General features: G+C 37.2%; 1 long non-coding RNA gene across 3 annotated transcripts; it reads left to right on the top strand.

The window, feature by feature from the left end:
• The first annotated feature begins 4,691 nt into the window (after positions 1 to 4,691).
• Positions 4,692 to 10,893, top strand: LOC139846819 (uncharacterized). Of its 3 annotated transcripts, XR_011759203.1 has the most exons (6): positions 4,692 to 4,844; positions 4,989 to 5,055; positions 5,161 to 5,198; positions 5,313 to 8,182; positions 8,265 to 8,381; positions 9,145 to 10,893. It is a non-coding gene; the product is annotated as an uncharacterized lncRNA (long non-coding RNA). The 3 variants fall into 3 exon arrangements; XR_011759202.1 differs by having other exon boundaries at positions 8,265 to 10,893; XR_011759204.1 differs by having other exon boundaries at positions 5,161 to 5,235; positions 8,265 to 10,893.
• Positions 10,894 to 12,636: the final 1,743 nt, after the last annotated feature.

Below are 12,636 nucleotides of genomic sequence, written 5' to 3'. Positions count from 1 at the left end.
TGTGCACGAGATATGTGTACGGTTACTAAGATTTATAAAAGATGATTTCGTACACGAGAAAGGTGTACTGTATTTAAAAGATATCGCATGTACATTACAGGTGGGTATAGGATTCGGGACCATTTGTACCATGCAGGATTTAAATCTTGTGGTCTATCAAAATGATAATTTTATTGTTTTATGATAAACTAATGAACTCACCAACCTTTTGGTTGACACTTGAAAGCATGTTTATTCTCAGGTATGAAAGAAATCTTTCGCTGTGCATTTGCTCATTTTAAAGACATTATTTTGGAGTCGATCATCGCAATGGGACCAGATGTTGGTGACTTCGTCCAGATGGATTAGGACGGGGTATGACACTTACCATTGGTGGAATTCTCGTACAATAATAGTTACCACACTAGTATTGGAATGCCACCTTATGAGATGCTTTATGGGCGTAGGTGTCGAACTCCTATTTATTGGGGTGAAGTGGGACAATGAGAAATCAGGAGTGCCAATTTGGTCCTAGAGACGAATAGTAAGATTGAGATGATTCGGGCTCGACTTAAGGCGGCGCAAGATAGACAAAAATCTTATGCCGATAAAGGTAGACGAACGATTGAATTTCAAGAAGGTGACATGGTGATGCTTAAGGTTTCGCCATGGAAGGGTGTTATTCGGTTTCGAAAGCGAGAAAAGTTAGCTCCTCGGTTTATTGGCCCTTTTAAGGTTTTGTCATGTGTTGGTGAGGTTGCTTATAGACTAGAGTTGCCCGAAGAGCTTGCGGGGATTCATAATACGTTTCATGTTTCCCATCTCCGTAAGTGTCTTACGGATGACTCGACTTGGGTGTCGTTAGATGAGATTACCTTGAACAACAAGCTAGAGTATGTTGAAGAACCAATAGCCATTCTTGATGAGAAGGTTATAATGTTGAGGAACAAAGAAGTTAGAACTCTCAAAGTGCAATGGCGTCATTGAAAAGGTTCCGAGTTTACGTGGGAATCCGAAGAGTTTGTTTTGGGTTATCTTCCGGCATGTCATGCGGCTTGGATCGCGAGGACGCGCTCCGATTCAAGTGGGGGAGAGTTGTAACATCTCATTTTCCCGTACATGTCTAAAGGTACATATTTAATCGTTAGTCCGCTTATAACTCGTTCGATTCTATGAAAAATAAATTAAAGTGTTAGTTGTGTATAAATGTATATGTATATATATTTGAGAATGTATGCATGCATAAGTCTATACATGGGTTTTGATAGTGTTAAGTCATGTGAGACTTAAAGATGAAGTTTAGACGTGTATAGGAAGCGAGAACGAAGCGTACGAGTCAATAATTAATCGTTAGTTTTGTTGCTGAGAAACGGGTCAGGCCACGCCTAATGGCGCGCCGCGATGACCTTTGCCGCGCCGCGGCATCTCAAGCAAACCAGAGTCAGGAGGCATGCTAAGAAGGGTCGGTTTTTCCTTTATATGTCGTGCCACGACGAATTGGGCCGCTCCTCGGCAGTCCTGCGAGGCTGATTCCGGATTTAGCTCATTTAAGGGGTTTTAAGGGGCAAATTGGTAATTTACACGTGTGACCAGCCATATGACCCCAAATCTTATCCACTTAATTCATTTCTTTTCCATTTTCTTCTTCATTTTTCTCTCAAAACACCAAACCCACTTAGATTCAAAGTGAGATTTGAGAGTGAAGAATTTAGAGTTGATCTTTGGAGCAAGAATTACAGTTGTTCTCCTCGCTCTTAGCTACGAGTGGATAGTGTTGGAAAGTCTTAACTCTGTACTTTGAGTTTTAGTTAATTTATGGCTAGGGTTGGCCATTTGAGACTTGTAAGACCCATTTGGGGATTTAATGGGTGGATTTGGGTTAATTTGATGTAAGAAAACCCAAATGGTGTTAACCTAGGGTTTGTTCATGTAATTGGGATTTTTGTAAGTGTTAAGTTGAGTTGCTAGTCACTAACACACTTGTAAATGATGAAAGCATGTTAAGGGGTTAAGTTTGACCAAGTTTGTGGGTATAAGTGTTAAAATGGGTCAAATGAGTCATGGTTGACCTAATTGGGTGAAATGGGTATGAAATACCCTAAGTTGTGTTAATTGGTGATAGTAGGCTCTAATCACTAGCTTTTAGTGATTTATGACGAGTCATGGCCATTAATGGGCGGTTTGGTGGGTGTGAGTCATTTAATGCGGTTAGGACATTAAATGCTCAAGAGTGAGTAACGTGGTTAATTCCACTTGTTGTGTATTGAATGTGTACTTATGTATTAGGTACCTTGCTTGAAGCATTTGGGAGTAATTAATCACCACTGACGTGATAAGGTGAGTGGAATAATTATATGAGTGCATATATGATGTATTTATTTGTGTAGTATGAGTTGTGAAGTGTCGATGTGTTAAGACACCACTTCTCACGTGGCGAGTGAAGTGTCGACATGTTAAGACACCACTCGGGAGTGAAGCATCGACGTTTTAATATGCCACTCCGAGAGATGTAACGAGTGAAGTGTCGACGTGTTAAGACACCACTCGGGGTGAAGTGTCGACGTGTTAAGGTACCACTCGGGGTGAAGTATCGACGTGTTAAGATGCCACCCGTGGGGTTAGTGTACGACGTGTTAAGTGCACTAATGGTTGTTATGAACTCCGACGGTTTTTAAATACCGTTCCCTCGTCGATTGGTTAACCATGGTTGTGCGTTGTATTGTAGCATATTATATTGTACGAGTTATATGCTTTGTTATGCTAGCTTGTGTGATCGAAGGTTTGGTATTATACTTGCGATAGTATGATTAATTACATTGCTAGCATGTATGCGGTAAATGCGTAAGTGATTACAAGTAAGTAGGTTGTATATGTAATCGTATAATTGTTGCACTCACTAAGCATTAGCTTACCCCTCGCGTTGTTTATGTTTTTAGATGCAGGTGCGGACAAGGGAAAGGGGGTTGTTGGATACTAGTTTCCCATATTGGATTATTGTGAAGCTTTTGAAGTTGGCTTAGTGTTTTGGGTAGTTTAGCCCCAAACCATGCTCGAAGTGTTGTTTGGATTAAAACTATCATTTTTGAATGGGTCAAACTTGTAATACAATTGTTAAGGGCCTTCGTGCCATTTGTAAACATTTAGCTTGTGGTATTGTTTATTGGGTTATATGTAACTGTTTAAATGGCGCGTAAATGTGTATTACCTTTAAAAAAAAAATTATCATATGTAATACGGGTTGGGTTGTTTCATATCAAGAACTATATATCTCTTGAATTCTCTCCTTAACAGCCACCATAAGCTTTCTTCTTGCTCCTTCAACTGCAGGTTTGTAGTCAACTGCTGTTTCTCCTTTCCGGCCACCGGCATCTCGCCGGTGGTGCGGCTTTACTTTGCTTTTTGTGTAATAAGTTCAATCACCACGCTCTTCAGCCGTTTCCTTTTCCGGCGACGATCTCTACTACTTAGCTTCCATGTTCTCTATTCCGACACCCAGGCGGCGATTCCGAGGTGTCCTCGGGATCTGGGTTTCGTTAGGGTTTGGGGTTGCTGATTCTTTGGGTTCATCCGTTAGGGTTTGGGGTTGGTTTGCTCGCTACACTCTTCCTGTCTCTTCATCGTTGTCGTCTTCTTTCTGTGGCTTTTTGTAGGCTGCGAATTTCGGAGGAATTCTACTTTCGGTTTGGTAAGTTTTCGGATCTGATTTGGGGATTGGGAGTGTTTGGTTGGTAGGCTGGTGTTTGTTGTGTTTTTACGTCGAAATCAGGTGGATCCCGACGGTTTCCGGTGACTGCTACTATCTGTAGTGATGGTCAGCGGTGATTAGTGTTATGTAGGTTGTCCGGCGGCAGCCGGTGGTTGTCGGCGGCTGATGGTGACTTTGGTTACCTATGATGCTGTTGGCGGCCGTTGGTGGTTTCCGACGACCTATTATGGTGCTGGTCAAGGCTGGTGGTTGCTGGTTATGCTAGCGGCTACAGGCTAAAACCGACCGTCGGAATCTATGGGTTTGTTAAATGTCTTCAGAAAATTTGGTGATGATGGCCTGGTTTCTATTGGTTTGACTCTGCTTTTTGGTTAATGTTTGGCGGATTTGTTCATACCTTTCCCGTAGTCGAGTCTATTCGGGTGGGCTCGATGTCGTTGCCGACGTGCTTATATTTAGACCGTTCTACAGGTCTTTTCTAAAAATATAAGGGATCTCTTTTCATATCACGAAAATTGATGTTTATTGAAGTAGTTCTTTCGGGGTCCTTTTTTCTGCTCGAATGGGGATTTGATCTTATTCGACGGGCTTGTATTTCTCTTTGGAGTTGATACGAGGTTTTCGGGTACGAGAGGTTGCTTTGGTTTGCAGGCCTCGGGTTAGGTGCTGCTGGAGTGCCCGACGTTCATGTTTGTTGTGCGGCTTCTGATTAGTGACGATTGTGGAGTTAGATACGGAATCGGTTTTATATATGTTTTAGATTTAGGTTAGGTGGTTTGTACGTTAGTATTGTCAATCACATTTTCAATGTGCTCGCTCTCTTCCAATGATATCGTCCAATGTTTGTAAGACGATCAGAGCGAGACCTTTCAATTATCTTCGTTTGTGTGTACCACCGAATCTTAATGATCTTTTATATATATTAATATTTTCGCCGAAAAAAAATAACTATAATAATATAATTAATATAGAATGGAATAAAGATTGTACTGATAAAGTAATCCACAACCGAGCAAACACGATCCGTATGAACCTAAATCGACTTTCAATTTCTTCATCATCTTCACGCCGGATCAAAATTAACGATTTGTTTCAACATTCCCATCGTATTTCTAAAGATAATGAAAATTTGTTTTCTACATTTATCTCTGACTGTATTGTGAGTTGAATAACCCTTTTACCCTAATTTTATTCATTGAAAATATTAAGCCTGTATTTTACAAACCCCAGAAATTAGATTATAACAACATCTTTTTGTTAAATTGGTTTAATTTAATATTTAATTTATTATCTTCCTTTTCAGTTTTCACATGTTTCAGTTTTTATATGGAAGCTTTGATTCCAGAAGCAACTCCAGCTAATGTTAGATAGTATGTAAATTTTTCACATGTTTCACTGATTTTCTTATTTCAAAATTATGAAATTATTTATATTTTGTGATGACCTCTTTTTTGATCCTACGAAATTGTGGGCAGGTTGCTGTAGTGGTGTTTACTGAAGATCGAAAAACACTGTATGTAACAGTGAATGAAGGATACCCTCTAGAATATGTTGAGTTCTAGAATATGTTATATTAAAAAATGAGATTTATCTTTATCTAAATGACTTTATTATGTTATTTTTGTAGGTCGATATGCCGATTGATCCGTACTTATTGAAATGATGACAAATTCTGGGGTGGAAGTAGATCTACTTCACATAAAGCAAAGCCACTATTTGTTTAGGCTTATAATTGCATTAGTACCTGGAATTTTGGTTTTGTTGTTTTTAAGGGGATCACTATTGCAGGTAGTAATTTCATTACTACCTGAAATTTTGATTCCTTTATAAGAAGTAATTACTACCTGAAATTTTGATTCCTCTATAAGAAGTATAATCAGCTTTTTGATATTGCTTATGCCGAAAATTTTATACCGATAACTTTTGATCTTTTTTAACATCACTTTAATTATTTGATTTTATATGACTGATCCTTGTATGTCAGCTAGTTAGAGAAGTTGATGAAACTAAATCAATGTATAAGGATGTAGTACTAGGAGGACACGCATGTGATCTTTTGGATGAACTAATGATTTACATGTGCAATCCGATGCATTATCATGTAAAAAGAAGTCAAATTTGTGAAGGTAATTTGTTTGATTTTTGTGGAAACATTTTCAGAACTACAATCAAAATATGTACTTTTATTGTTTTATCAGTATTAATAGTTGGTTACAATGTGTTGAATGGAGTAATTTCCATCTGGATTTTCAAGGAACGGGTAAAACACTTACTAAGCTCAACATGATATTTGCACACTATGGGTTGGATAATGGATGAGTACTCGAAGCTAAATGGTCACTCACTTGATGTTGTTGCTGGAAAACTTATAATGAGTAATTATGGTTCCTCTACTTAATATACTACTTAAGTAAATTCTAGGTAACTAGCTAATTCATCACTACGTTAGGTTCTCGGTAGATTATCGGGAAGGGAGGCTGCTACAGGTCATAGGGATTTTTTGCAGCCCAAATATAACTTGGTGACCATTTTGGGAAGCCGATCGATCGTTCTAAGTTTGTCATTTAGGTACATCTCTTTTTGTGGGAAATTCACCATGCACACGCATAAAGTTTAAGATTTCAAAGATTTGTTGTGTTGATTAAACTTGTCTTTTACGTGGTTTTGGCAATATCAAGTTCACAGCTGCTGCACAACTGATTCACTCATCTGGTGCAAAGGATATAGCGGTGAGCGATGGCACTGAAGCTTTGAAAACCTCAATAGCATATATATTGAAGCATTGTTTCAACATACAAAAGAAAAAACGTAATGTTAAGTTGTTTTGGTGGTGGAGAGATCATAGATACTGACGACATGCTACTTCTCGATTGTGTAGTGGTATAGAATGCCTTAGTCGTATATCCATTTGGAAATTAATGTTAGTCCTCGTGAACAATCCCTAAGGTACTTAGTACGAGTACATCACAATCGAGAATTAACATCTCATTAGCATCTATGATCTCTCAACCACCAAAACAACTTAATATTTCACTTTTTTTTTTTTTCATTTGTATGTTGAAATAATGTTTCAACATCTATGCCATAGGGGTTATTCAAAGCTCCAGTAGCATCACTCACCGCTATGACCTTTCCACAAGTGAATCAGCTGCGCAGCCGAACACGTGACATTGTCAAACCCCTGCAAAAGACAAGTTTAGTAAACACAACAAAGCTTCGAAACCTTAAATTTCACGTGTGTGCATGGTAAATTTCCCTGAAAAAGAAATGTAAAGAAATGTATCTGATCGACAAACGTAGAACGATCGATTAGCTTCCCAGGATGGTCACCAAGTAATACTTGGACTGCATAAAAAAACCCCATGGCATCTAGCAACCTCTCTTCTCGATAATCCATTAAGAACCTAATATAGAGATGAATTAGCTAGTTATCTAGATTTTAGTTAACTGGTATATTAAGTAAAGAGACCTTAATTACTCACTATAGGCTTTCTAGTAACAAGAGACCATGGAGCTTTGATTACTCATTCATTATCCAACTCATAGTTTGCTAATATCTTATACAACTTAGTAAGATACTTTGGCATTAGCAAAAGAGAGTGGGATGCCATTTGCGTTCGCGTCTGGTTGCTGATAGTGGAAAAAGTGGTGTTGCACGAATAAATTAAATGTTTGGAATTGTAAGGCGAAATGTAACATTTTATAGAATTGTAATATTAATTTTAATAACTGTTAAATAAGAATGATAATGTATATATTTTATAAGGCTTCTGCGTTTATATTTGTTGAGGAGATTGATGCTATTATTGGAAGACATGCTACAAAGGATCCAAGAAGATCAACGTTTGAGGCATTAACGACCTATCTTGATGGAGTTGGTATCTAAAATTTATTAATCACTTTTTTCCATGGGTTTTTTTATATTTAATTTGTATGAATTACAGCAAAGAGAAAACCGGCGTTGATCGATTTTCATGACGAAAGCTCTTATATTCATATGTGCCACATATAGGCTAGATGAATTGGACCTAGAATGTATTCGTGCTGAACGTATCGATCGTAGATTGTACATTGGTTTACCTGATGCAATGCAACATATCCAAATTTATGGTGTGCACTGTATTGGTAAGAAACTTGCTGAAGATGTCGAGTTTGAAAAGGTAGTATTTGTAAATTCATATTTTTAACTTGTTGTTTTATTAAAAACCTGTTTTAGTTGTTAACACTTACAGCTGGTCTTCCGCACTGTTGGGTATTCTGGGGCAGATATAAGAAATCTTGTCAATGGAGCTGGAATAATGGCCGTAAGTATTGTTTTGAAAGATTATCGTTATGTTAAGTTGAAGAATATTTAAGGTACTTAACCAGTTATGTGTAGGTAAGAAAAGGACATAAACAAATCTACCAAAAAATTATTGTTAATGTATTAGATAATAGTTGCTTGAAGGAGTGAGTATGCTCCTCACAGAGGAAAAGCAACCGAAATGTGATGAAAGAGTATGCTTTTCTCTTTATCCGTTTTCATTTTCTGAATAACTAACGGTGATTTAGTGACTAATTGCGTTTTAAAATGTGATAGGTATCTGTTGAGAAAAGAGGTTGTTGGCGATACATGAAGCGGGTCATATTTTAATAGCGCATTTTATTTCCACAATTCGATTGGCACGCGTTTTCCCAATTGTTACCTGGTGGTAAGGTATGTCATCGTTAATAGGTTTAGGTGTATATTTTCTATCTTAAATTTATATGTTTTAGTAGCTAACCGTACAAGCAGGAGACTCCAATATCTTTGAAAAAAGTATATTTTGGCAGGGACGCCTTAACCTTGTTTGCCTATGGCAACCACTAATCCCACCCTGAAAGGGACATGTGCCTTTAAAATACCTGTGAATGAACGGGTTCGAACCTACGTCTTTGATTCAACCCAATCCCACTCCGAAATATATATGTTTTACCTTAGACAAGATATAGTGGACCAAGGTTGCACAATGTTTGGCTACATGATGATGCGAATGGTGGTTCCTCCAAAGTAATATGTGAAATGTATACCCAGAATTGACCATTTTTATCTAAGGAATATGTCAGATGTGTAGAGCTTGTATAAATTTTTTTTATTACTACATAATCAGGATGATATAACATCTAATTTTAGTGTGTTCGCTGCTTTTTAGGTACGAGCCTCATCGGAATTTTTCTTGTATCTTTTGTTGAAGACGTTTTGTTTTCGAAAACGTGTTCTCATTTATATAAGTTTTCTTTATTTTTGCCAAAAAAAAATCTAATATTACATTATTGAATGGTCAATCGAATGAAGTCCAGTCAATCGAGTTGAATCTTCGGTTAGTTCAACTTCTACCATTATCGTGATAGTCAATTATCATGTTATATAAAGTAACATCATTTTTAATTTTTAAATGCTAATGGATTTCCTTATCATAAATCACTAAATATGTTTGCAGATCACTTGATATTTGCTGAAGTATACAAGCCTTCGCTCAACGAGCAAGATCAACTCATGATGATTCTTGTTTCAAGGTGGATTTTGAAAAGGCATTTGATTGCCTAAATTGGGAGTTTCTTGTAGAGGTAATGGACTCGATGGGGTTTGGGTGTAGATGGAAGAATTGGATTATGTCGTGTTTAAAATCAGCATATGTGTCCATTAATGGATCGCCTATAAAAGAGTTCTCGTTGGAAAGGGGTGTCCGGGCTCTCACCTTTTATCTTTATTCTTGCGGCGGAGGGTCTAAATATTCTAGCAAGAGCGGCCACTGATCGCGGATTATTCAAAGGCGTTGAAGTAGGATATGATATATGTATGATAAAGTGTTGGTTTCCCATCTCCAATATGCAGACGATACTATTTCTTTGGTGATTGGAGGTTTAAGGATCGCACTTAACTTGATGAACCTTCATTAATGCTTTGAGCTTTCATCGGGACTAAAAGTCAATTACAATAAAAGTCTTTTGTTTGGTGTTGGAGTTGCAAAAGAAGAGGTGGATCTCTTGGCTAGTCGATTTAGTTGTAATGTTGGGACTTTTCCCTTTACTTATCTCGGCATGCCAATTGGCGCTATGATGAATAAGTTGGAGAGTTGGTTGCCGGTCATTCGGAAATTTAATAGTAGGCTATCGGATTGGAAAGCGCGTACGATTTCATTTGGTGGCCGTTTGACTCTCGTGAAATCGGTTCTTAGTAGTCTTCCGTTGTATTATTTCTCTATCTTTCGTGCCCCGCCATGTGTGCTTAACCTTTTAGAGAGTGAGGAGAAATTTTTTTTGGGTGGGTCGCGTTCGGTAAATAAAATTAATAGGGTTAAGTGGGATACCATTCTTCTTCCTTTCGAAGAGGGTGGTTCAAATATCGGTCCTTAAAATTGTAAAAATCATTCGTTACTAGGGAAGTGGTGATGGCGGTTTCATACCGAAACCAACGCGCTCTCTGGGTGCGTATTATCAAGAGCAGATATGGTCAATGTGGAGGTATTGGGTTAAATTCTGTTTCACATCCTAAACCTTCAGGTGGTATGTGGTCTCGAATTATTTATGCAGAGGTTCTGATATCGAGAAAATTGGCGTGCCTTTTTGTTCATCATTTGCTAAGGTGATTGGTGATGGAGCTGACTCAGCTTTTTGGGAAGACATATGGTTGGGAGATCTTCGTTTGAAAGAAAAGTTCTGAAGACTGTACAACCTTAGCATTGGTGAATCCTATCGTGGCCTCTATTCGCATATTTCCTCGGCTCTTGGTATTAAAGTGTGGCAAGCGGTTGAATAAATTGCAGATACTTGATTTGGAAAATTCGTAACAAGAAGATATTCAAAAATTCGAGTTGGAATGGCTCGATATCACTAAATGAGATTCAAGTTATAAGCTACAATTGGATCTCGCAAAGTTTAAAAAATAAAAAAATCGATCGGTTAAAGTGGTTGTCGAATCCGACTTCATGCCTGCTGTGATGGTAGTTGTCTCCCTACCAGATGCTATCTCATCATGTCCTCTAGGGTGTCCTCTGCCTATTCAGTGGTATGGGTCGTTTTTTACACCTTGACCCACTATTCTAGTTGTGTTCCTCTGTAGGGTGTGTGGGGTTTTTGTGTTTTTGTTCTTAGGCTCTTCATGTCGAGTAATGTCTGTATCCGTGTATCTTCATGGCTGGCTAATGCCTTATGCATTGTACTGATTTCGTTGCTTTATTTTATATATATCTTGGCTTTAAAAAAAAAAAAAAAAAAAAAAATTGATGATAATTCTACAAAAAGCATAAAATTTTTGAACAATTTAACAAAAAATTTATACTAAAAAAAGTATTTTCCAAGTATGAAGTCCTCAATTTTTATTTATGGAGCTTAATGATCCCAATAGCACGTTGTGTAATGTGCAAGGTTGTAAAAGACGCTAGTCGGGGACGCATCGGCCATGTCTAAAAAACGACGTGTCGGACGCAACGGGAGACGCAACAGGGACGTAACGGGCGTTGACTAACGTTGACTTTTTAAAATAGTTTTATTAAATATATATTTATATTTATATATAATATTATATAGATCGAATCTTAAAATATAAATTATTTTACTAAACATGAACAAGTAACAATTTTAACAATTTTACAAAAAAAAATAAAAAAAATAAATTGTCCGACTTTGACCGACTTTTTACCTTTGACCGACTTTTTAGAAACGACGCATCGACCATGCCTAAAAAACGACGCGTTGGTCAAGTCGGCTGACTTTTGCTGGTAATGTGGATAGATAGGTGGTTTTCGTGTGCTCGACATACTCAAGGTATGTTTAAATCCTAACATTGGTATGCTACTAATGTTTATAACTTACCAATGGTTATTGTTTTAACGTATTATATTGTTTGACAGTTGGTAATTGTAACATCCCGCATTTTTCCGTTAAATTATTTTAACGTCCGTCTTTTTATTTTAATAATATCTTCCGTATATAGATTCGTATCCTTCGTTAGCTAACGTTCTTAATATTTTTCGTTATTGAATTATAACAACTCCCGTTTACTCTCGCTTATTTAAGATATTCGTTCGATTAAATCACGTACCCGCTTTTAAACTCGAGGGACTAAAATTGACACGGGGCAAACTAGTTGACTAGGTCAACTAGTCCACCCCAATCACCACCATTCAAGCATCCCCATCTCTCTCTCTTTCTCTCTAGCAAGAACACACACACATTTACCAAATTCATTCAATCATCATCTAAATTCGATCTAGGAGGCTTACAACAAAATAAATTACATATTCGTGATCCTCTCTTCATCCTCTTCATTTTGGTACCAACTTCATCTCGTTTGGGTAACATTTCTAAAACTCTAGATTTCTCTAAATTCGTGTTTTTGGACTTGAAATGGTGTTAGTTAGTGTCTATGGCTCATTGTGATGTCGTGTATGTAATTTGTATGCTCGATCTTGTTATTTGGTGTAACTAGCATGAACACTTGAAATGGGTTAGTTTAATCTTTGATTTTGATTGATTAAATGTTGTTAGATGTTAAACCCATTGTGTTAAAAGTGTTACTAGCATCGTTAGTTTCGTTTTGGTATGTTGGATTTTGTGATTCTTAATTAGGGTTTGATGAACCTTAAAATGAACTTTTGATGATTGGAATGCCATGAAACATTGTTAGTAAGTGTTTAGTTGTATTGTATGTTTCGTTACCTTCAAAACGGCATATCATATGTATCAATTGGATTCCCGAATCATGAAATGCGTTTTTAGAACTTGAAGCTTTGATTATAAACAATTAACGATCATTTGATGAGGTTTTTGTTGTTGTAAATGATAAACTCGATTGATGATATGTGGTTAGTTGTATCATTTGTCAAAATACTTTCCCGATGATATAGGATACATGTTTTGATTGTTTGCGGGTCATAAATTGGGATTGTTTGAGTTTTGGTTCGTGCATTTCTTTGTTGCAGCAAAACAGG

This window comes from Rutidosis leptorrhynchoides, chromosome 5 (assembly GCF_046630445.1).
Source record: "Rutidosis leptorrhynchoides isolate AG116_Rl617_1_P2 chromosome 5, CSIRO_AGI_Rlap_v1, whole genome shotgun sequence".
In the NCBI taxonomy this organism is placed as follows: domain Eukaryota; kingdom Viridiplantae; phylum Streptophyta; class Magnoliopsida; order Asterales; family Asteraceae; genus Rutidosis; species Rutidosis leptorrhynchoides.
The sequence above is the reverse complement of the archived record's forward strand: the minus strand, read 5'-3'. Positions and strand labels throughout refer to the sequence as shown.